We start from the raw sequence: 18,343 nt of genomic DNA, 5'->3' as shown, positions 1-18,343 counted from the left end.
TCAGGTAAAATTTATTTTATTTATTTATATACTCACGTTCAGAAAAAGCAGATCACTTTGAACGACTACCTATAGAATCTTCGTATTCACAGGACATGTTCCTGCAGAAATGATTAGCATTTGAACCATGTCGGCTCGCGGGTACGAGGTCGACATAGATACCGCGGCGCAACACCACCTGTCGGTAAAATGTGCCTGCGGCTCTCGTTGTCGCTATAAACAGAAGGTAATGGATCTGTGAGACTTGAGCAGACGTGCAGGATGCTTCGCAGACGCCAACCGTACCGTCAATTCAATGAGTTTGAAAGAGGGTGCATTATTGGCACGAGAGAATGTGATGCATCCATCCGGGACACTGTTGCTTGTGTGGGACAAGTGTTTCGGCACTACAGGGCAAACGTGTGTCAACCTCGGCTCTGTCGCAAAAGTGGAACAGTATAACGCACCGTATACTATCAGGTGTGACAGGCCTTCGCCGTTTATTACGGCATGGGTTACGTACGCGTCGCCCACTTCTCCGCCTATCTTTGACGAATGTGCAGAAACATACTAGATGGCAATTGTGTATGAAACGACGTCACTGGGGACAGGAATGGCATCAGATAGTGTTTTCTTACGAATTCAGGTTCTGTTTTTTTTTGTTTTTTTTTTAATGATGGCCGCATTTTGGTTTGCCGCAGACAGGGTGAGCGGCATCATAGTGACTGCATTCGCACAAGACATACAGTGCCAACACAAGGCCTTATGGTGTAGGGTGCTATTGGGTTCAACGACAAATCACAGTTGGTGCGTGTCCAAGGCACTGTGAACAACGTGAATGACATCTTGCGACCCGTAGCCATATCCTTTCTGCATAACACACCAGACGTCATTTTTCAGGAATACAATGCACGACCACACGTTGGTCCACAAACACGTGCCTTCTTGGTGTCTCAGGATGTCAGCCTTTTGCCCTGGCCCGCTAGATCACCAGACTTGTCCCCTATCTAAAATATGTGGGATATGGTGAAACGATGGGTGCAGGGCTGTGACCCAATGCCAACTACCATAGATGAACTTTGGAACCAGGCGAATGAAGAAATACAGGATGCCACTCGCGCCTTATACGCGTCAATGCCATCACGCTTGGAACAGGTTATTAGGGCCCATGGCGGACCCTGTGCCTACTAGACAACAGGGCACATACTGGACTAAGGTGAATGAAATGCTAATCATTTCTGCAGAACACACTAATGTATATGTCCTAACTCTAGTCTATCATGGTGCTCTGTTTTTTTCTGATCTTGAGTGTATTTCATTCCTTGCGATTAGTTCTGAGTTTCGGCCCTTACCTCAGGCGCTCTTTCTTGTAATCAGCCAAGCTGTCAAGCAGGAACCTGGCTGACTGCAAGAATGAGTGCCTGAGAATAGGTCCGTGAACCCTAAACTACTCGCGAAGAATGAAATATACATAAATACAATAAAGCAATCTGATTTAGATGTGGAACTGATAGTTTCAGGAAAAAAATACTCTGATTCAAATTTTACAGGCTTTCGAGAAATCGCTTAAGGCGATCCCGTGATAGTTCCGTCAACATAATTTATTGACTCCCTCTATTTTTGCCTGGGTTATTGACTTCAATGTAGATTGGGAACCAAACCTCCTCCTCCTACTCAAACCAATGCGAAGCTCAGACTGTAATGAGCACATTAATGTAAACAACAATGTACAAATGGATAAAAGATTGTATTTTGACAAGATTTTCTTCGAACACAATGGAGGCTGATTATACGTCAATCGATACAGCAGTTAATGTCGTCTTTCAGCAAGTTCTTCGTACACCATCTTGGCGGACATTGGCTTCGTTACTCGAGACATCATTAGGTTATTAAGAACGTATTTACCCCGGCCACGTTGGCCAGATTGCTAAAAAGAAGCAACAATCGGCAGTAAGTTAAAGCGTTTAGCTCACATAGTAATATCATGCTGGGTAAGCCCAATAACGCTTTCGCTCGAAGATCGTACTTCTCCTCAGATAGCCTCATCATTTTAGAAAAATAAATAATAACCCTACAGAACAATTACCTTCACACACACACACACACACACACACACACACACACACACACACACATTGTGGAGGAAAGGATACCGCGTAAGCGAGTTCGTGCTGTTAAGATAGCCGTAAATTAAGTTTCCGGTGGCTTAAAAGAATGGACTGGCTGAAATGAAAACAGAGAAGCCGACCGCAGCTCCCCACAACGCCAAAGTTATCTCGGAAACAACAAAATAATGAAAAGCTTCCGTACTGCTGCTGTGCAAGGAGCTAAGATTTTATCTGATCTACAAACCTCTACCTACAGGTAGCAGAGAAGTACAGAGGTGCGCGAGAAGCTGCGAACGGGCGAGCCGTGGTCTCAGGTAACGTGATTTAGACGCCTCTGTTCTTATGATTTACCTCTCGTTAAAGCCATTAGGGGTCTAAGCAATTTGTCGGGTAAGACGAGTGGCAGCGTATAAGATGGCCGCCAAAGTTATTACGGAGCCTTGCTTTCCATCCCCGGCGTGATTTAGGACACCAATCTGCGCCTGAAGTGGTAGCCACCGGCGACGCCGGTGTTGGAAGCAGATTTGTCATCTAAGTCCCCTCCGACATTCTCGACGGTCGCAGCGGAAGACGGAATATCCGAAGGGAGACACCCTTGTTCTCAGTCCAAGATGTGCTCCGTTACTTACGTACAAATGTTTACAGGATATGGAAGTAATGAGCGCCAGAATGGTCGTCACTGAAGCAAAAATGGAATACCAGTATCTAGTAAAGAAATGTAAGCACAGCGGCTGACGAAAAATTTGTTTCCCCAGGAGGCATCAAGGTAATACACTGTTCTGATAATTGCCTCAGTTCGGAGAAGACAGTCTACAAACATCTTCCGGTATGTCGTATCCAGCTGAAGCCACCCACGCTTCCAAACAGTCCCAGAAATTTCCGTGGGATTAAGAGCGGCTGATTTTGCGGGCCTGTCGAGGCGCGGTAGAGTGCACACATCTTCGTCGAACATGAAACGCATGAATGCAGCCCTGCGAACATGGCCGTTCTCACCTTCGAAAACGTGAGTGCACGCAGCAAACTCTTCGTGAATATATACACGGAAGGGCAACACTTGGTCATCGAGAAAGATGAAATAAACATCCAGCTTCCTGTTCGTCGTAGCCTGAAAGTACGGGTCCAAGTCATGATACGAAAGATACTCGCACAAAATTTCAGAATCACATTCGATCTGAACGATTCCCTCCATACACTGCGGATTAAACGCCTCATTACGCCAGCGTACAGTGGGCAAACTAGCTTCAAAATCTGGACAAAATGGGGACAAAGAGGGTGGGAGGGAGGGAGAGAGGTGCGCGTATCGACTCCAGTACCGCGAAATCTTGTGTAGATTGAACTGGTGCATACTCAACCATCCTGGGGTGTCATTCCAGTCTAAAGTCGATCTGATACGTGCCATGACAGTTGCTGGTAAATAGTTAATCGTACTTAATCGTACGACGACAAATTTTTCAGGTAGTGTTTGTGTAGCCTGTTTAAAATACGACAACGATCCTGCCTAGCTGTCAGGATAAAATAACATGGGCAGCACTCTAGAATGTTTGTGCATGACATTTTTAACCGGTGTACTGACGTATATCTGCTTAACACTAAACTACTACCAATATTATCCGACAACGTTGTCTACAAAATTTCCTCTGCGCGGGTCCACTTTTGTAAGTGCCTCTCTTACTACATTAGTAGAGTAGTTGACGAGTTCAAATGCATTTGCATGCATACATTTATACATTTGCACATTTTTAGTGGACGGTCATTTTTCAAAAGTGCGGCAGTGCCAGACGGTAAAAACGTGTCCCTCATTATTGTAATTATCTCATAAACTATTACCTGCACAAAAAAAATGTCATTAGGGTTATCTGTAGAATTCTTGTGGAGCCATTTGGAATTGTAATCATAATACTTTTTTTTGTAAATCATCAAATAACTTTATTACAAGCTTAAAATTTCCCCAAATTATATTGTTTTTTCGCGAAATACTAGAAAGCTATTCAAATTTTGTAGAAAACAGAACTAAAACATAATTATCAAGGACTCTGCAAAAATGTGTATTTCTCTACAGTCGGGTGCCAAATCCACCGGACATTCAATATTCTGCAATAATGTCCAATGTCGACGTTAGTCGACATAGTTTTGATGCACGAATATGCCATAATCGAAGCTGCACCATTGCCGATTGGGCAGCTATCTGAAGAAGCGCGGAAAGCTCGGAGTAAGAATACCCTGCATTACCCAGAAGATTTTACTTACAAATATTCCCATGAGAAATCGATATTGTCGTATTCCATCGGCTCCTGGACTCTTCGAATCCATCTTTCTCGGGGGTACAGAAAATTACAATTGAAAAAGATAAATAGATGCCACAAGAGGTAAAAGATCTGCTTTTCGAAGCATCTCCCAGTGGACAACTCGACAGCGACACTTCCGAAAGCAGAAAGCAATAATGATGGGGCCTCCCGGCCAACGATGCCACACGCTCACTTAATTTCAAAAAAGCGACTGAAAATGTAAAATATCGAATAAATCATTTTAATATGGCTATTTAGACTTCTAATTCATTATGAGCGACCTCGCAATACTTTATACCCAAAGTTTTGCTCGAATCCGCTACATTTATAACTTTTGATCCGCTATTTTGCATTTTGTAATTCCGACATCAAATTCCTAATCAACGGCCCAAGTAATCTAAAAAGAGCACAGTTTCATAGGATTTTATATCCACTTTACAATTAAGTACAGATGCTAAAGCGAGTTCATCCACTTTCTTCGCCAGCTTACACCATTTGGAGACAGGCAAGACCTCTCCTAGTCGGACCACGCTACACGTCTCCACTCAATTACTATCCTTATATGGATATGGTGTTTGTTCTTTCGGACATGTCCGAAAGAACAGACACCATATCAATATCAGTATACAGTTCTGGCAATACCGGCCATGACCTTCTTCTGTGCGGATGTACACATATTCCCCGAAATCTTGCGGGACTTGGTAAGAATGTCTTCTACGAGTAATGAGTGTGTTGAGGTGGGACACTACGAATGTAGTGTGTGGACATACAAGGTGAGCATGTGGGTCTCGCGGGAGGCATGCGCGAGATAGTCCCTGCAGTCGCACTATTCTCTGTGCCCTCGGTGGCTCAGATGGATAGAGCGTCTGCGATGTAAGCAGGAGGTCCTGGGTTCGAGTCCCGGTCGGGGCACACATTTTCACCTGTCCCCGTTCGTTGACATATATCAAACGCCCGTCAGCAGCTGAAGGTATTAATATAATTCTAATTTCAATTACTATCGAGTTTCTGTGTTGTTTAGTCCACTGAAAGCGTTCAAGCTTTACATGGCACTGTGAGCAATGGCCTTTGTGTGTTATCCGAACGAAAATGTCCGTTGCATGCACTTCCTTTCGCAATGTTTGCTCGGAAACTGCCTCTTGTGGACCTGCATTCAATGACTACAGGAACTTCTCTCGCTCACAAGGTGTGACACTTGTCTCCGCCCCTGTAGGTTACGATGTTCATAGCGCCACAGCTCTTACCCCGCGTTAGGTGGCTGCGAATGGTACAGCAATTCTTGTACACACAATGAACAGTCCGCGTTGACACATCAAGAAATTGGGAAGTTTATCAACAGCGTAATATTTCGCAAGTGTAAGTACGATAGCTCCTACATGCGATACAGACATCTAGATGATTACTCTGCAACTCACAATTAAGTGCCTGGCAGACGGCTAATAGAACCACCTTCAAGCTATTTCTCTACCGTACAACTCTCGCGGGAAAAACGAACACTTAAATCTTTCCATGCGAACCCTGATTTCTCTTATTTTATTATGATGATCATTTCTCACTATGCAGGTGGGCGCCATCAAACTATCTTCACACACTGAGGGGAAAGTTAGTGACTGATATTTCATGCAAAGTTCCTGCCGCAACTATAAACGCCACGCCAATTCGTGTATCGTATCCGTGGCAGTTTCTCTCCTACTTAACGATAATAAAAACCGAGCTGCCCTTCTTTGGACTTTTTCGATGTCCTCCACCTATCATAACTGATGCGGATCCCACGCCGCATCGCACAGCACAGAAGCGGGCGGAGAAGCGCAGTGTAGTGTAAGTAGTGTCTTTAGTAGACCTGTTGCATTTTCTAAGTGTTCCGCCAATAAATCACAGTCGGTTTGCTTTCCCCACAACATCTACGTGATCGTCCCAATTTAAGTTATTCGTAATTGTAACCCCTAAGCACTTAGTCGAATTGGCAGCCTTTCGATTTGTGTGATTTATCGAATGAGCGAAATTTAGCGGATTCCTTTTAGTTGGTTGGGTTGTTTGGGGGAGAAGACCAGACAGCGAGATCATCGGTCTCATCGGATTAGGGAAGGATGGGGAAAGATGTCGGCATTTGCCTGGAGTGATTTAGGGAAATCACGCAAAACCTAAATCAGGATGGCCGGACGCGGGATTGAACCGTCGTCCTCCCGAATGCGAGTCCAGTGTGCTAACCACTGCGCCACCTCGCTCGTTTCCTTTTAGTACTCCTGTAGATGACTTCACACTTGTCATTATTTAGAGTCAATTGCCACTTTTCGCACTCCACAGATATTTTGTCTAAATCGTTCTGCAATTTGTCTGGATAATCTGCTGACTTTAAAAGACGGTAAATGACAGCATCGGCTTCAAACAATCTCAGTGGACTTATCAGATTGTCTCCTACATCATTTTTTAACATCAGGAACACCTTCCATGGCGAACGCCATATATTACTTCCGCTTTAGTCTATGGCTTTCCATCCATTACTACGAACTGTGACCTTTCTGAAAAGAAAACGCGAATTCAATCGCAAACTATAGACGATATTCCTTAGGCACTCGACCTGATTAGAAGTCGCTTGTGAGGAACGGTGTCAAAAGCTTTCTGGAAATCTCAGAATATGGAATGAGTCCGACATCCCCCGTCGATACCTTTGATTACTTCGTGAATAAAGAGCTACTTCTGTTGCACATGAACGATATTTTCTGAATCCATGTCGGCTGTTTGTCAAGAAATAGTTTTCTTCGAGGTAACTCGTGATCTTCGACCACAGTATATGTTCCAAAATCCTGCTGCAAATCGAAGTTAGCGATATGGGTCTGTGATTCGGCGGATTACTCCTATTTCCTTTCTTTGGTTTTGGCGTGACTTGTGCAAATTTCCAGTCTGAAGGTACGGATCTTTCGACGAGCGAGTGGTTGTATACAATTGCTAAGTATTCTGTGAAGGCTCTATGCCGATCCATATTACTGCACTGATTCCACGCAACCGAATGGCACATACACACACCACCTCACTGCCACGACTCGTGTAGGAGGCAGGTGTTCACATGACCGACAGCAATCAGTTCTACACGATCTGCAGGCAAAGCGACCATGTTGGTCTGTTCAGATGGCGATTAATATGTCGCCCAGCGGGCTACGAATAGACGATTATTACACAAACAAACTAAAAAAAAAAAGGCGTGCTATCTTTCAACCAATAAAGCAAAAGGAGGCTACAGCTATTATCGACGTAACCAGGAAGACTAAACAACATTTCAGTTTTCAAAATTAATCTTTGACTATGTAGCTAAGTTTACTCTGTCATGAAACTTCTTGACATTAAAACAGTGTACCGTACAGCCCCTGGAATCGAATACGGATGCGCTACTTTCACAAGTAATACTGTAACCAGTAAGCTATCCAGATATTCGCAGTTTCAGTTCTGTCACTGTTGCTACAGAAGTTCTCCTGCTTATCATAGAGAAGTAGCACTCCTACGAGAAATGATAGGGCGGCGAATGACTTAGTCTAGGCTAAATGTTAGTTTTCATAATGATTTATTCACTAGGAAGTGTGGGAGCTATTGCGAAATTTACAGTTCTATTAAAACTACGTGCCAGATAGATATTCAAATGCCAATCCTTGACAGGAGTTCAGGTAGAACTGAAGCTATGAAACCAAGTTACAAGTTGCGCCTGAATAGCTCAGTTTGTCAGATCACTGCCCGCGAAAGGCAGGCTTCGGGTTCCAAGCCAGTACGCTGTTTCAGTCATTGAAGAAGCTGCGAACAGTTTCATTCTCTGGAGGATCAGCAATACTATACTGTGTATTTTCTTTGTGGAAGGCTAGAGTGTAGCGTCACGTCGACGATGAGGTCATTAGAGATGCACCAAAATCTCGGACTGAAGGAAGGATAGGGAAGGAAATCAGCCGTGCCTTTTCAAAGCAACCATCCCTGCATTGGCCTTACGCGATTTATGGAAAGCACGGAAAATCTACATCAGCACAGCCGAACGGGGACTTGAACTGTCGTCCATCCTAACACAAGTCCACCGCCTCACCACCGCGCTACCTCGCTTGATGTTCTTTCCACTACGTCAGTATCCTTAGTTTCCTTTGCAAATTTACTGAAAGTATTCCAAAGGTGCTATCCTACAAACATAATATACTGAAACAGGTAAATTACCCAATTATTGTCATGCACGACAGTCATATTTACCAAGCTGATGATTATAAATTCGTAAACATCTGATTAAAGTGAGTGTTTTAATTTCGTTTGTCACGAAAACTATCGCTCTGGTGGTTATTAAACGACATTATGTTTTCCGCCTGCTTGCAAGTCAACGCAAATGGTTTGTGAATCTCCTACTTCTGCCTGTCTTCTGCTTCGTTAGCCATCAGATTGTACAGCCTTTCTTCTCTCTTAAACTGTGAAGTGTATTTCTCTTCTTTCACAGCTTGGCGATCCTATCAGTTTTCTTTCAAATTTCAAATATATCATGCAGCAGACACGTCATCCTCAAGATGCATACATTGCAATCAGCTTTTCTCTTACGAATCACATGATGTAACAGTTTTTCTTCGAATCCGTCTCCAAGCAAATCTTCATATGAAATTCCATGCTAACTGTCCATTTTTCTTCAGCAACATACTCAAACACTTCCAGGTATTTGTTTTTCCTTTTGTCTAGGACCCAAATTTCTGAACAATACAGAACGTTGCTCCAAATGTACAAGTCTGCGATCTGTTTCCGCATACAGATGAAGCTTGGAGGTCAGCTTTATAAATGCAGCCTTTCCGATAATTTCCTTTAGGCTACAGGCATCTTTTGCTACCGAACTCTGTGTAGTGTTGTCTTCTAGCAACATTTGGCATGGTCTTTCACTGTCATAAAATTCAAAATTAATTACAATGTCTTAAGTTCACTCCGTTACAAACATTATGTGATCAAAAGTATACAGACACCTGGCTGAAAATGAGTTACAAGTTCGTGGCGCGCTCCATCGGCACTGGAATTCAGTATGGTGTTGGCCCATCCTTAACCATGATGGCAGCTTCCACTCTCGCAGACATACGTTCAATCAGGTGCTGGAAGATTTCTTGCGGAATGGCAGCCCATTCTTCACGGAGTGCTGCACTGAAGAGAGGTATCGATGACGGTCGGTGAGGCCTGGCACGAAGTCGGCGTTCCGAAACATCCCACAGGTATTCTATAGGATTCAGGTGAGGACTCTGTGCAGGCCAGTCCATTACAGGGACGTCATTGTCGTGTAACCACTCCGCCACAGGGCGTGAATTATGAACAGGTTGAAGGATGCAATGGCCATTCCCGTATAGCTCTTCAACAGTGGGAAGCGAGAAGGTGCTAAAACATCAGTGTAGGTCTGTGCTGTGATAGTGCCACGCAAAATAACAAGGGGTGCAAGCCCCCTCCATGACAAACACGACCACACCATAACACCACCGCTTCCTAATTTTGCTGTTGGCACTACACATGCTGGCAGATGACGTTCACCGGGCATTCGCCGTATCCACATCCTGCCATCAAATCGCCTCATTGTATATCGTGATTCGTCACTCCACACAACATTTTTCCACTGCTCAATCGTCCAATGTTCACGCTCTTTACACGAAGGGAGGCTCGTTTGGCATTTACTAGCGTGATATGTGGCTTATGAGCAGCCGCTCGACCATGAAATCCAGGTTTTCTCACCTCCCGCCTAACTGTCCTAGTGCTTGTAGTGGATCCTGATGCAGTTTGGAATTCTTGTGTGATGGGCTGGATAGATGTCTGCTTATTACACATTACGATCCTCTTCAACGGACGAGATCGGCCTGTACGCTTTTGTGCTGTACGTGTCCTTCCACGTTTCCACTTCACTAACATATCGGAAACAGTGGACCTAGGGATGTTTAGGAGTATGGAAATCTCGCGCACACACGTGTGACACAAGTGACACCCAATCACCTGACCACGTTCGAAGTCCGTGAGTTCCGCGGAGCGCCCCATTCTGCTCTTTCGGGATGTCTAATGACTACTGAGGTCGCTGTTATGGAGTACCTGGCAGTAGGTGGCAGCACAATGCTCCTAATATGAAAAATGCATGTTTTTGGGTGTGTCCGGGTACTTTTGATCACATAGTGTACTTTACTTCCCACTGCAAGCCACTTGTGAAACATGCTTTGCAAATTTTCTTCTTGCCTAGGCAACAGAACTACATCATTAGCATACCCTCCTCAGTCCTCATGTAGCATTCAACTTTCATTCCTTTCTACGCTATTAACTTGCTGCGCCTGACTGTAGCGTATACTTTACACCACATCATATTTATACATCACTCTATTTAGTTTCTGTTAGCCACTAGTAGGTTTCAGCGTCTGGTTCACGAAAGCTGTTTATCACAGTATTAGCATGGCTCCGAGAAATAACTGTAATTTATGGTTTTATTCAGTAATTTTCAGTTTTAACGTGTTTAGAATATGCTGTAATATGCTAATACCAATACCCAACGCTACCGGAATAAGTTACTTTTTATTTCATCACAACAATATAACGATACATATTTCCGATGTAGCACCGTGTCTACATTCGGCAACGACCTATACTTTCACATTAAAGAGGATAGAATGCAAGGAGAAAAGAGAGTGGACAAGAAGAGGGGAAAGTGATGACACTGACGATAAATTCCCAAACAGGAAACGCCACAGAACACCAAAGACTATACTATCACCAACAGCAAGGATGTTCCTTACAAGGGAAACTTCCAATCGCTCCCCCCCCCCCCCCCTTCCGTAGATTTGGTGGTAAGATGGCTCAGTGGATAGCCCGTCAAAAATTGAACATAGATCAAACATGAAAACACGAAGAGGATGTACTGAACTGTGAAAAAACAAGCAAAATAGAAACAGCGAACGATCCTAGGTCAAGACGTGCATCATCGAGCAAACTGCAAGAGCCGCGGCGTCGTGGTTGTGTGGTTACGGTGTTGGACTGCAAAGCGGGAGATCTGTGTTCAAAACTCCCTCCTGCCTCTTTTTTCTCGCAAAATTATAAACTTTCCGTTCGGTCATTGCCGTGCCTGTTCTCCATTTGCAGTCTTGGCAGTTGTCATACTATACATTGGTTCTAGAGTATGAGTAATGTAGAATAGATTAATGGCGCAAGTAAATATGATGAATAGTGAGAGCAAGCGAGATGCAGCACAGGCCTCTCACAGAAACGAAAACAACAAATAAACGCGTGTGAACTGTGTTATAATAAAGGAATTCAAGAGTCAAAACTTATAAAATGAACGCAAGATTCATAACATGTGTTAGTTGTGTAGAACAAATAGGACGTACATACGTCTGGAGGTCCTTTCATTACACCTCGCTGCTGCAAACGGTCGTTACACCATGACACAGACACAAATTTGAATACAGCGAACAGAGACAGCAACGACCAGATATTCGGATCATAATTTTGTGAGATGAGAAACAGGGCGCGAAGGAGATTCGAACACGGATCTCCCGCTTCGCAGTCCAACACCGTGAACCCATAACCACAACGCCGCAGCAAGTCAATATCGCTCAATGTTGCATATCCTAAGCACGGACAGTTCACTTTTTCTATTTTGCTTTTTTTTTCACAATTCAGTACACCTTCCTGTTTTCACGATTGATCTGTGTAAAGTTTTTGACGGACTGTTCACTGGGCCATCTTACAATTAAATCTGAAGGGGGTGCGATGGGGAGTTTCCCTTGCTATCATGCGCCTACCTGAGATGATGAATAAAGCCCATAAAAGTCGTTTCATATATGTGGGTTGCCTGGATGTATGAGTTCCACATTTACGTAGGGCACTAAATGCAAAATATATGTTTGTTTCACAGAAGAATTCGCAGTTCCCTACAAAAAAAAAAAAAAAAACAGCAGAATAGACCATATTCGTAGGACTTTAAAAATAAGTTACGCATGGTCGTTCTACGCTACGATAACTGTGTAACGAGAGTGGTGCATTTCAAAAGAGAGTTAATGTTCTTGGTGTTCTGCAAACAGAGTTTTCCTGCAGAAATGATAACAGGTGCATTACAGTCTGGGAGTGAAATGGCGCTGCAAGTGGAAAAGTATTCCAAAGTTGAAGTGAGCAGGACAGTACGATTATTGTGAACAAAATGTCTACAATTGCTCACAGATTCACCATGAAATTCTGTCGGTAAGTGGACCAAATCTAATGCCGCGTCCAGCTGTAGTGAAATGGTACCAACAATTTTATCAATGCCGCACAGACGTGGGTGGCGCTGATGAGCGGGGAAGGACCGACATCAACATCGGCCACACACACGACAACATCCAGGCAGTTGAGGAACTGATTCATAGCAATCGCAGGGGAAAAGAAATTTTCCAACGATGCGGACGTTCACACAGTGGTTCTCGAGTGGCTCCTTGACCAAGGACTTGATATCTGTGGTCGATGAAATGAACGATTGGTCGAAAGTTCCTACCGTTGTTTACAGAGACTTGCTGACTATGGTGAAAAGCAGTGTCATGTATCTGTGTCACTTTAAAGCAAAGTGCAGCATTCAATAAAAGTTACTTGGCGTGCCAAAATAATGTATTTTCAGATGTAATAATAAAATAACATTTTGTGGACTCTCATAAGTATATTTACGTATTTCAGCTGTCAGTTTATAAATAAAATCCATCGAAAGGATCCCTCGAAACATGTCATTACCAGGATAAAAGACGTATATGCGTCCTGATGTAGCATATATGCTACGTCCCTACTATTTTGGTTATCACAACATTTTTTAAATTTAGTATTTTAGTCTTATTTTGTTCCCGAACAACGCACTGACCACAAATATAAACATTTTACTTACAAAATCTAAGCGTAGGATTGAGGATACATAGCAGACATTGCAGCTGTCCCTCTGGCGATAAAACCTTCATTACTTCGAAGGCTTTCTCTGCTAATCATTATTCGTACGGATTAAACGATACGGACGGCGAGCTGTACATTTGTCCCACACATCTTGTTCCGTGCACCCTTTTGCTTTCCCCTCAATTCTGACGCAGATTCACTTTTTTGTCCCTAGACATATTAACAGCGATTCTTCTGTCGTTAGTGGCTTGCAATCTGGCAGTATTGCTGGCAAGCTAATTTTTTTTTCTTTCTATGGTAAAGAAACGCTGGATTTTCTGTGGTGGTTGATATGTAATGACCATCTGAACAAAACTCAGAAAAAAGATCTTTGAAGTCAAGTTAGATTTTAAAACTGATGTATCAGCATCCACGTCATATTTAATGGCCAAGCCCTGTCGTTGCAACCGTATTGACGCTCCACATTTTACCTCTTGGTAATCACGGTATCGATACATTGTACCTGGGACCTTCTCTACTTTACAGTACCTGTCCTTCAGGAACGGCTGCGAAAAGCTACGTGCGCACTGTCGTACACCCAACCAGTTTTATCGTCCTGTTTACCTGAAGAACTGACATAATTCACTTTTTTTAAACCGTACAGATTCGATTTCCTCTAGGTCCAGCTCGTTCTAACGGTACTCCACCAGTCATCTCTCCGTTGCCTTTACTTACCTGATTGGTTCTTTTTACGGCCTTGCTTTAGCTCTCATAATAGAAAGGTCAGAATTGACCGCTTCATTCACACCGTGGTAATTAATGATGGAACACTCGCTCGGATGAACAGGGAAATCGTCCATCACGCACTTAAAAGAACCATCCAAATATGGACTCCGCAATTTACCGATTGGTGCCAGAGAGCATTATCAAAATCATTTTCCCCCTTCTTGTTTCTTATGCGGATGGTACGCGGATAGGATGATTGTATACGTCCGGATACACTAAGCGATCAAAAGTATCTGGACATTCCTAGTAATGTGGAATTGACCACTCGATATCACGAGAGGCGGACCCGCCACTATAAAAGGAGATTTTGGGGCGGGGGTTGTACTGTGTTGTCAGTTGCGAAGCGTTACTAGTAGGATATGTGGGCCACGAGAGCACAGTGACTTCGAACGTGGACAGGTCATTGGATGGCACCCGAGTAACACGTCCATCAGGAAAATTTCAACCTTTCCAAATGTGCCTAAGTCAACTGTTGGTGATGTGATTGTGAAAATGTGTAAAAAGAACCACAGCTCAACCAAGACCAATCATAACTCATGTACTGAAGGGCAGGGATCTTGGAGCACTGCTGGCTGCAGGGTGTGGAAAATGCATGAAACCAGCGGAAGCAATCACTCAAGTTCCAAAATGCTGGCAGCAGTTCAGCTAATACAACGTGCGTTGGGAGTTAAAAAGAATAGGGTACAAACGGTCCAGTAGTTCCTCATAAGCAACACATTTCTATAGACAAGGTCGTGTGTAAAGAGCGACACGACTGGATAGTGGATGACTGGAAACGAGTGATTGATCACTCGAAATCTCTAATTCTTTTTGTAGCCGTTGTTAAAAGATTTCTGGGCTCGTTTTGGACTGTGGACTTTCGGAATTTTGATAGGTCCTTCACGATGCAGAATGCCTTGATTTCCGGTACTTGCAATTTTCAATTGTCAAACGTTTATTTGACTAAACAAAAACGAAATGAATCGCGCACCTCTTCGTTGAACCTTCTCTATCGCTTCACTTTGTTAAACTTGGTAACTGTTCCAGGCAGACAAAAAATACCCGAGATTTAGTCGAATGACATTTTTATATTTGGCTTCCATCTCCTTCGGCGAAATAGAGTCCTCAAGACCCTTCAAACAATTCTCAGTCTAGTGTCTGTATGTGACCGTTTTGTATCCTGACAAGTACCATTAAAAATTTGACTACAGTGACTAATCACGGATCGTCTACTTACGAGAATTACACTACTTAAACGTTAGTTGCCAAGCGCCAAGCGCTAATCAGTTACTAGTTTTTGTCCACTTCGTGATAATTTTGTCGTGATGTCAGTGCTCTACATTCAACTACGCTGAAAGTACATACTTTGATGGCAACTGCTAGCACAGTCGGCATAAAATTCATACATCTTCCTGAATATGCGACCAAATCGATATTACATTCGTGAAGAGTGATGTGGTTCTCCAATTATTTAAACTATTTAGACACCTCTCGCTTCAATAAACATGGTGAGCAATCAGCGTGAATGGCTGTATTTAATAACAATGTCTGCCGCTTATGCAGGCTACAGTGATATCTCAAAGAATTCTTACAATTATACAATTCAGTGATCGCTGCAATATGGACTGGAGCATTATAAATGATGATACCAAACTGTTTTCAAACTGTAGAGTATTCTGCTATCTAAAATGTTTTCACATATACCCGCATTCAATCTTCCATGGAAAACAACCACAGGCCGTCACACCAAATCCACTGTATGTTCTTTTTCCACGTGCCGCAGTACAATCAGAGATACATCGTTTGACAGATATCTATCGACATACGTCAATGCGAGAGCTAAATGCACCCTGATTCGCATCCCCTAATGCTTTCTTCCATCAGCACATACAGCAGTGACGGAGTTGTTTGCACCGCGTGCGTTGCCGTGACCAGTGGCTTTTAAGCAGAAGCAAGGTATTGAAACTCGCGTAAGATAAGTCCTATGGCATGGTTGGCTGAGAGACGAGGGGGTTCAGCCGCCGAATTAAAACATCTTTACTTCCTTCGTGCACAGTCGCAACTTTACTTCGCGAAGTACCAACGTTGTGTGTTGAGTGTATATGGTGAGTGAGTGTGGTGTGGTTGTTTCTGTTGTATGCCGGCCAAATACTAGCGACGAAAATTTTTCTACGGTCATAATTCCAGTCAGTTAACTCCGAATCGAGAGCCACTGTAAAAGTGTGCGTTAACGACCTCGGCTACGTAGTCGGAAGACAACGTTTGCTTTCATATTTTTACTAGAATCATCTTCTGAAATGCGTCTTCTGGAATACGCCTGTAGTTTTATTTGAACTCTAGTGTGCTCTCTTTATTGTAGACAGACATTACGGATAGAAATACATAACAGATCACAATGCATTACACGTACACTTCGTAAACAAACTCTGATCACGACCGAGGACGCACATTCCATTGCACTGTTGAAAGCAGTAAATACATGTGAAAATTATAATTGTAAAAGTAGTCTCCGAGTGCGTCCTCAGTAATGTTTTTGGCAAGAGACAATGTTAGCACGGCGCTTCCGGGATTCGGGGGACACACGCCGGCCTCGGTTCGTATCTTGCCGGCGGATAACGACGAGGCCGGTGTGCCGGCCATCCTGGCTGTGGTTTTTAGGCAGTTTCCCCACATCCGACTAGATGAATACCAGACTGATATGCACGTCCCGCCTCAGTTATGCTATTTGCAATCATTTCGAAAATGTTCTCGCACTATCACATGGGATAACACTAGACGCAGACAAATGGTGTACACAAATTCCGTACATGGGCCGGAGAGGGGGGGAGGGGAGGGGTGGCGACAGAAGGGACAAGCGACACCACCTTCTAACACTAACAACACGACCAAAGCCCTAGAAAAACATACCAATCCCGTCAAAGACGCGGGATAATACCAAGAAATAGAAGAAGGGCGAAAATCCTGTTTTATAAGCGTCTATTACGTTTGCAACATCACTTCGCAGTAAGTTACAACTGAATGGATAAGTGTTTCGTACATATGGTCTTCCAAATACATTTAGCTGTAATTACAGTTTCCATCTGTCATGTACCGTACCGAAACGGTTTTTGAACACAAGTTAAGTGTTATGGTTCGTCAGAAGTTTGTGAATAATATCGTATAATACGGTTAAATATTTTTTATATTGTCATTAAATGACCTATAAGGCATTACTTGTAAAGTTGATTATAATCTCTGATTCATACTAGGAACTTTGTAAAGTGATGCGCTCGTTATTGTAAAACGAATGACAGACTACACAGGGCGAGTTTCGATGACCTGGGTAGAAGCCGAAGAGATGATCTCGTATTGGTAACGTATGTGTTTCTGTTGTCATGAGTTCCTTATATTTACAGATATGCCTCGTGAAATCGCTATCCCATGCACGCAAACTGCAGTTTGCACGTACGAGGGACGGGAGCTATAGTGAAGAGAGCATCTTACTACGCCAATTTATGTACCGGAAGTTGATTCGTTTTAGATTTTAAGTTCCTCGCCATCATTAACTACTCCTACTTTTGAACTCTATACTCTTACTGAACTACAGGGTTATTACAAATGATTGAAGCGATTTCACAGCTCTACAGTAACTTTATTGTTTGAGATATTTTCACAATGCTTTGCACACACATACAAAAACTCAAAAAGCTTTTTTAGGCATTCACAAGTGTTCGATATGTGCCCCTTTAGTGATTCGGCAGACATCAAGCCGATAATCAAGTTCCTCCCACACTCGGCGCAGCATATCCCCATCAATGAGTTCGAAGACATCGTTGATGCGAGCTCGCAGTTCTGGCACGTTTCTTGGTAGAGGAGGTTTAAACACTGAATCTTTCACATAACCCCACAGAAAGAAATCGCATGGGGTTAAGTCGGGAGAGCGTGGAGGCCATTACATGAATTGCTGATCATGATCTCCACCACGACCGGTCCATCGGTTTTCCAATCTCCTGTTTAAGAAATGCCGAACATCATGATGGAAGTGCTGTTGAAAGATGAAGTCTGCGCTGTCGGTCCCCAGTTGTGGCATGAGCCAATTTTCCGCGGGCTACGCGTTTCTTCGCTCACTGCAGGCCGACCCGTTGATTTCCCCTTACAGAGGCATCCAGAAGCTTTAAATTGCGCTTCCATCGCCGAATGGAGTTAGCAGTTGGTGGATCTTTGTTGAACTTCGTCCTGAAGTTTCGTTGCACTGTTATGACTGACTGATGTGAGTGCATTTCAAGCACGACATACGCTTTCTCGGCTCCTGTCGCCATTTTGTCTCACTGCGCTCTCGAGCGCTCTGGCGGCAGAAACCTGAAGTGCGGCTTCAGCCGAACAAAA

At 43.5% G+C, this 18,343-nt stretch overlaps 1 protein-coding gene and 1 non-coding gene across 2 annotated transcripts in view; one reads left to right on the top strand and one right to left on the bottom strand.

The window, feature by feature from the left end:
* Positions 1-18,343, bottom strand: part of LOC126183848 (probable ATP-dependent RNA helicase DDX31) — a 262,254-nt gene that overhangs the window by 212,013 nt on the left and 31,898 nt on the right. The window lies entirely within an intron of this gene.
* Positions 5,210-5,284, top strand: Trnat-ugu (transfer RNA threonine (anticodon UGU)). Its single transcript has one exon. It is a non-coding gene; the product is annotated as a tRNA-Thr (tRNA).

Source organism: Schistocerca cancellata, chromosome 4 (genome assembly GCF_023864275.1).
Source record: "Schistocerca cancellata isolate TAMUIC-IGC-003103 chromosome 4, iqSchCanc2.1, whole genome shotgun sequence".
Taxonomy (NCBI): Eukaryota; Metazoa; Arthropoda; class Insecta; order Orthoptera; family Acrididae; genus Schistocerca; species Schistocerca cancellata.
Note: the sequence above shows the minus strand (reverse complement) of the source record. Positions and strands in the feature narration are given on the sequence as shown.